A 6,910-nucleotide genomic window follows, 5' to 3' on the forward strand; every position below is an offset into this window, starting at 1 on the left:
ATTAAAACAACCTTAAAATATAAGTTAAAAAAGGTCAAGGACCAATCACCTCTTACCAACTCTTCTGAGCTCTGATCAGCATTAAATGGGCATGAGAGGTAAGAGAGCCCCATCTTGCTTCCTGCACATTAGAGCCCTCTCATCACAATATTGACGCAGTGTGAGACCAGAAGAATAGAGAAAAAAGGCATAGGTATTTGTTACACAGGTCCACTTTCAGGATAGATTCCCATCCCAACTTTTCAGCTAAAAATCAATGAAAAAGTAATTAGCCAAATTTTCCTTACCATCCATTTAAAAATCATAGCCCCCAATACTTTCCAACAAAATTAATATCGGAGGTAGGACAAACTGAAAGCCAGACAAGACTACATTAGGAAAAGCTGATAGTTGTCACAAGAAATCGAGGGAACATTGTATGAGAAATATTTGATGCTTTTGCAGATCCCCACTTAACTGAGGGGCATATTTATACTCTGTTTGTGCTAGATTTGCATAATTGTTTTTACGCAAATCCGGCACAAACTTAACTCCATATTTATATTTTGATGCTAGACTCATCTAGTGTAAAAATATTGGAGTTAACATCATTTTTTGCTTAGGAAAACTACTTTACGTCAATGAGATCCAATTGCGCCTTATTTATCCTCCTGTGCAAAAATCACACACAGAAGGAGGAGGGCCTTAAATTATGGCGCTAAGCCTGCTTAGCGCCATTATTTAACGGCTGGGTATGGGCAGGCGTTAGTGGACCTGTGGGCCTTTTCCATGGTCAGAAACCATGATCATGGAAACAGCCCACAGGTGCCCTTCCTTGCACCCAGGAACACCTCACCCCACCCTAACCCACACCTGGAGGACACCTAGGGATGGGGGGACCCATCCCAGGTAAGTCCCGGTAAGTTTCCCGATTTTGTTTTAAAGTGCCATGGAGGGCCTAACTTGGGCCCCCCCTACATGACACTGTGCCCAATGGCCATGCCCAGGGGACATAAGACCCCTGGGCATGGCCATTGAGCTGGGGGGCATGACTCCTGTCTTTACTAACACAGGAGTCATGTCCATGGGAGTTGTGCGTCAAAAAGTATAAATCTGGGCCTGAATGTACTAATTTGGTCGGGCAGGGTTAATTATTGTTGTTAAATCCCCATTCCCAGACATAGAAGATGTTGGATGTAACCCTGTAGTAATATTCTTCACCTTATGTTTAATACCAAGGCCTCCCTTTGCAAAGCAGTAAGTTCTTGTTATAAATGTTTATTTTCTTCTCTAACCCTATTAACTTCTTCTGAATTCTCTCTACAATCTCTCCCAAGATCTTCACACTATAGCCCTCTGCCTTTCTGCTCCGGTGAAAAGCTAAAAGGTGGGCAATTCACTCTGCACAGTTCAACCTTTCACAGGAGCAGAATGTTGATCAGATCTCAATGCCCGCCGAGGCGCTCTCTTGGCCTTTTCATAGTATGTGTTGGACCTTGCCCTTTTTAGAGGGTCATCCCTACCTTTTTGCCTTCCTCTTCCTAGATTTTCTGACCTCTGTTGTTGGCTCTGGGACTCTGAGCTGATCAATGCTAAAGTCCAGGTGCTCTTCCTTCTAAATTTGGTATGATTGGCTGACACCTAATTGTCACATTTAATTTAGCTTTAAGTCCCTTGTACAGTTGTATCCCTATACCCAGGTCCTGTAAGATTAAATACTACAAGTGGTCCTTCAGCGCTGCTTGCTCCACCCCAAGATGTAGCCTTTTAAACCTGTCTCAGGCCCGCTAGCGTAGGACCTGCATGCACAGTTTACTGCCACAGGGACCTGGTATCTAAATTTACTTGCCAGGCCTGGAACTCCCATTTTACTACATATAAGTCAGCGCTAAGGTAGGCACTAGCTATCCCTATGGGCAAGGTGCTATGTACTTAAAAGGCCTGACAAGTGCCTGGTGGTGTGGCCTGTCCTGGTAGTGACACTGCTGTGAGTGCTCGTGTGACTGCATTGGAAATGCTCTACATTATGTCTGGGTGGTTTAGTCTGATCTATGAGGGGTAGCGTAAGCATGCTTGGTATGGTTGTAATGGTAGTGAGAAATGCTGCTTACTGTTGTAGGTGGACTTTCTATTAGCATTATAGAAATGCCACTTCTAGAAAGTTGGCATTTATCTGTGCGTATGACAGGTGTTTTGGAGCTTGACTCCAATCCACGTCTGAGGCAGAGTGACAGCTGGGCTTTGCACATATTTTTCAGACTGCCAATACACAGGGAGGGTGGAGGTGTCACAGAGGTGCATTTGCATATTGAATGGTCTTCCTGGGCTGAGAAAGGAGCATTTACTGCATTTGTAAAGGTGGTGCCCTGGCCTCACACAAGGGGTTTGTTTACCCACCAATGATGTCTGGGGCCTGTGAAGGAGGAGAGAGAGGAAACTCCTATAACCAGTTAAAACTAGTGCTTTAAGGAATGGCTTCAGGTACACTTTTCTTAAACTAGTTTTATACAAGTTAAAAAAAAGTTGTGTTTTCAAACTCTGCTGGTTCACAGATTTGTACTTCAAACAAACGTGACAAACTTGTGACAACAAACTCTGTAACAACAAACTCTGAAGTAATGAATTCTATAGTTTACCTTATATGACTCATGCAAGATCTCAAACAAATGACTGTTTGGCCAAACAGCAACAGTTTATTTCCATTTTAGAAGCTCACCTGAAAGAATATTTACTTCTTCACTTAATCACAGCAGAATAATGCAGGTTCTTCCTGGAACGTTTCTTAATTATGAGGAAAAGCTCTCTGTTTGTTGTGAATGCACTTCTTTAAATTAAACAATTTGAGTGTAGTGTTCATGATATCTACTTGCTGACAGAAACAGACTCGAAAATGTGAAATAATATTGTTTTGCATCAAAATTTGAAGTATGAACCTTTTGCAGAGGTTCTGGGAGTAAAAGACAGGCTCTGGAAACAGATGCTATTCAATGGACAACTACACTGAAGTGTAAATCTAAAGTATTGTATGTGGGCCCGATTCACAAAGGCAAACTTAGATCAAAAGTCGAAGTTTAGCCCAAAAGTCTCAGTTTAGACTAAAAGTCTAACCTTATTACCAGTAAAGTCATATTTTTGGTGTAAGTTTAGACCTTTGGTCTAAGTTTACCCTTTGTGACCCTGTGTTTCTTATATGCTCCTGCAATTTGACATCACTAGATTTGCCATTTTTCACCTCTAGTCTTGAGAATGTCACCCTTGGTTGGATTCTTGAAATTCATTTGTCTCCATAAAAAAGTAAGCTTATGATTATTTTTATATCTTTTATGTCTTCTTCCTGATAAAAGCTGGATAGGCTTTTGTGGATTTCATTCCTGTTGAATTAGCATGAAATTTGTGGCATCTTTGATCTGCTGTTTCTTGGAGACCTGACTCTTTGCTTCAGAGTTTTCCTACAAAGAATGATTTTTCCTTCACTAATAACTTTGCTTGATCTTCTGAAACATTTCATCTAACTGAGTTCCTCCTTGGAAAGATCCATGGTGATCCATTAAGCAGGGCTGAAGAAATGGAGGAGCCCCAAAATTATTATTATCCCATGCAATTTCATATGGGAATTTTAGGAAGCACTTTGGGGAATAAAGATTGAAGAGAACACCACCAAAGTTTTCAAACAGCTAAATCCTTAGTCGGAAAATACACTTTTGTGATTTAGTGTATTTGTTTGCCATTTGTGAGAAATTAAGACTTCAAAGTTAGAAATATCTAGGTGGAATCAAGCAAACAGATTTGACAGGCCTCAACATCAACAGAAAAATTGTGGTTGCCATTTTGAAGAGATTTTTTTATAAAAGGTAAAAGGACTGTTAGGTGTACCGTCATCCCCTGAGTCTTGTGTTGTGGTGTCCCAGAAGGATCCACTTTGGGTTAAAGAAAATTGTGTGTAATCCCAGTTTTGCTATACTCCAAAGTAACCCAGCATGGCCCCTCCCATTTGATGGGGTGGGTGTTCATGAACAGTTGCATGCCTTTGAGAGGTTGGCCGGCAAATGGACTGTGCATGGTGGGAAATTGGGCACCCATGGAATGTTTTGCCAGGACCTGCGATCAGACCCTGTGTCCAACCCCCCTACTGTACATGGTCTAAAGTTATGACCAGTGGATAATTTTGATGAAAAACAGAAATTCACTCTACAAAAATTAATGTTAAAGTGATGTTATTGTTACGCCTTGTAAAAATATAAAACCTATTTGTTTGGAAATGCCTCCCTTGGCATGGTTACCTTACTTTTTGGCTTTTGTTGATGCCAGCTATAATTGAACGTTTTCTGGGACCCTGCTAACCAGGCCCCATCACCTGTGTTCTTTCCCTAAACTGTACCTTTGTTCCCACAATTGGCACATCCCTGGTACACAGGTAAGTCCCTTGTAACTGGTACCCCTGGTACCAGGGGCCCTGTGGCCAGAGAAGGTCTAAAAGGCTGCAGCATGTATTATGCCACCCTGGAGACCCCTCACTCAGCACATGCACACTGGCTCACAGCTTGTGAGTGCTGGTGGGAGAAAATGACTAAGTCGACATGGCACTCCCCTCAGAGTGCCATACCCTTAACCCACTGCCTATGGCATAGGTAAGTTACCCCTCTAGCAGGTCTTACAGCCCTAAGGCAGGGTGTACTATACCACAAGTGAGGGCATAGTTGCATGAACACTATGCCACTACAGTGTCTAAGCCAAACCTTAGACATTGTAAGTGCAGAGTAACATAAAGAGTATATGGTCTGGGAGTCTATCAAATACAAACTCCACAGTTCCATAATGGCTACACTGAAATCTGGGAAGTTTGGTATCAAACTTCTCAGCACAATAAATGCACACTGATGCCAGTGTGGGGTTTATTGCAAAATGCACACAGAGGGCATCTTAGAGATGCCCCCTGCATGCCAGTCCCACTCCTAGTGTTAGGCTGACCAGTTCCTGCCAGCCTGCCACAACCAGACGAGTTTCTGGCCACATGGGGTGAGTGCCTTTGTCATTCTGTGGCCAGGAACAAAGCCTGCACTGGGTGGAGGTGCTTCTCACCTCTCCCTGCAGGAACTGTAACACCTGGAGGTGAGCCTCAAAGGCTCACGCATGTTGTTACAGCGCCCCAGGGCATCCCAGCTACTGGACACAGCCCCCACTTTTGGCAGCAAGTCCAGAGGAGATAATGAGGAAAACAAGGAGGAGTCACCTACCAGTCAGGACAGCCCCTAAGGTTCCCTGAGCTGAGGTGACCCCTGCCTTTAGAAATCCTCCATCTTAATTTTGGATGATTCCCCCAATAGGAATAGGGATGTGCCCCCCTTCCCTCAGGGAGGAGGCACAAAGAGGATATAGACACCCTCCAGGGCAGTAGCCATTGGCTACTGGCCCCCAGACCTTAACACATCCCTAAATTCAGTATTAAGGGGCGACCCTGAACCCAGGAAATCAGATTCCTCCAACCTGAAGAAAGAAGAAGGTCTGGTGACGACGACAACTGGCTTGGCCCCAGCCCTACCGGCCTCTCTGCAGACTCAAAGAACCTGCACAGCGATGCACACAGCGGAACCAGCGACCACTGAGGACTCAGAGAACTACCCTGCAACCAAAGGACCAAGATCCTCCCGAGAATAGTGGCACTGTTAAGAAACAGCAACAAACTTGCAACAAAGAAGCAACTTTAAAGAGACTCTCACTTACCCCCAGAAGAGTGAGTCTTCACACTCTGCACCCGATGCCCACGGCTCGAGTCCAGGACAACCAACACCGCAGAGAGGACTCCCATGGGACTACAATGACGTGGACACCCTGAGTCGACCACCCTGCACCCCCACGGCAATGCCTGCATAGAGGATCCAGAGGCTCCCCCTGACCGCGACTGCCTAGTAACAAAGGAACCCGATGTCCGGACCAAGCACTGCACCCGCAGCCCCCAGTGCAGTAGTGACCAGCAGGCGGCCCTCATCCTAGCCCAGTCGGTGACTGGCCCGAGAAGCCCCTCTTTGCCCTGCCTGCATTGCTAGAGTGACTCCCGGGTCCCTCCATTGCTTTCAATAGCAAACCCGAATGCCTATTTTGCACACTGCACCCGGCTGCCCCTGTGCTGCTGAGGGTGTGTTTTGTGTGCTTGTGTGTCCCCCCCCCAGTGCTCTACAAAACCCCCCTGGTCTGCTCCTAAGGACGCAGGTACTTACCAGCTAGCAGACTGTAACCGGAGCACCCCTGTTCTCCATAGGTGCCTATGTGTTTTGGGCCCTCCTTTGACCTCTGCACCTGACCGACCCTGTGTTGCTGGTGCTGTGGCTTTGGGGTTGCTTGAACCCCCAATGGTGGGCTGCCTATGTCCAGGAGACTGACTGTGTAAGTGCTTCACTTACCTGAAAAACTAACAAAAACTTACCTTCTGCAGGAACTGTTGATCTTTGCAGTGTCCACTTTTAAAATGGCATATTGCCAGTTTAACCAAAACTGTGTGTACTACTATTTTAAATCAAAGTTCTATACTTACCTGTGTGAAGTACCCTGCATTTTATGTATTTCACTAAAATCTTGAATCTTGTGTTTCTAAAATAAATAAGAAAATATATTTTTCTATATAAAATCTATTGGCCTGGAGTTACGTCTTTGAGTGTGTTCCTCATTTATTGCCTGTGTGTATACAACAAATGCTTAACACTACCCTCTGATAAGCCTTTTGCTCGACCACACTACCACAAAATAGAGCATTAGAATTATCTATTTCAACCTCTAAGGGGAACCATTGGACACACAATCTCTCACTTTGAGATAGTATATAAAGAGGCAACTTTCTACAATATTGTTTTACAAGAAAAACCCATCCCCATCACGTTGATTGTATACTTGAGGTCGGCATTTCACAAACTGATCTGTATTGGGTGGAGGCTGTGGT

This window comes from Pleurodeles waltl, chromosome 3_1, assembly GCF_031143425.1.
Source record: "Pleurodeles waltl isolate 20211129_DDA chromosome 3_1, aPleWal1.hap1.20221129, whole genome shotgun sequence".
In the NCBI taxonomy this organism is placed as follows: Eukaryota; Metazoa; Chordata; class Amphibia; order Caudata; family Salamandridae; genus Pleurodeles; species Pleurodeles waltl.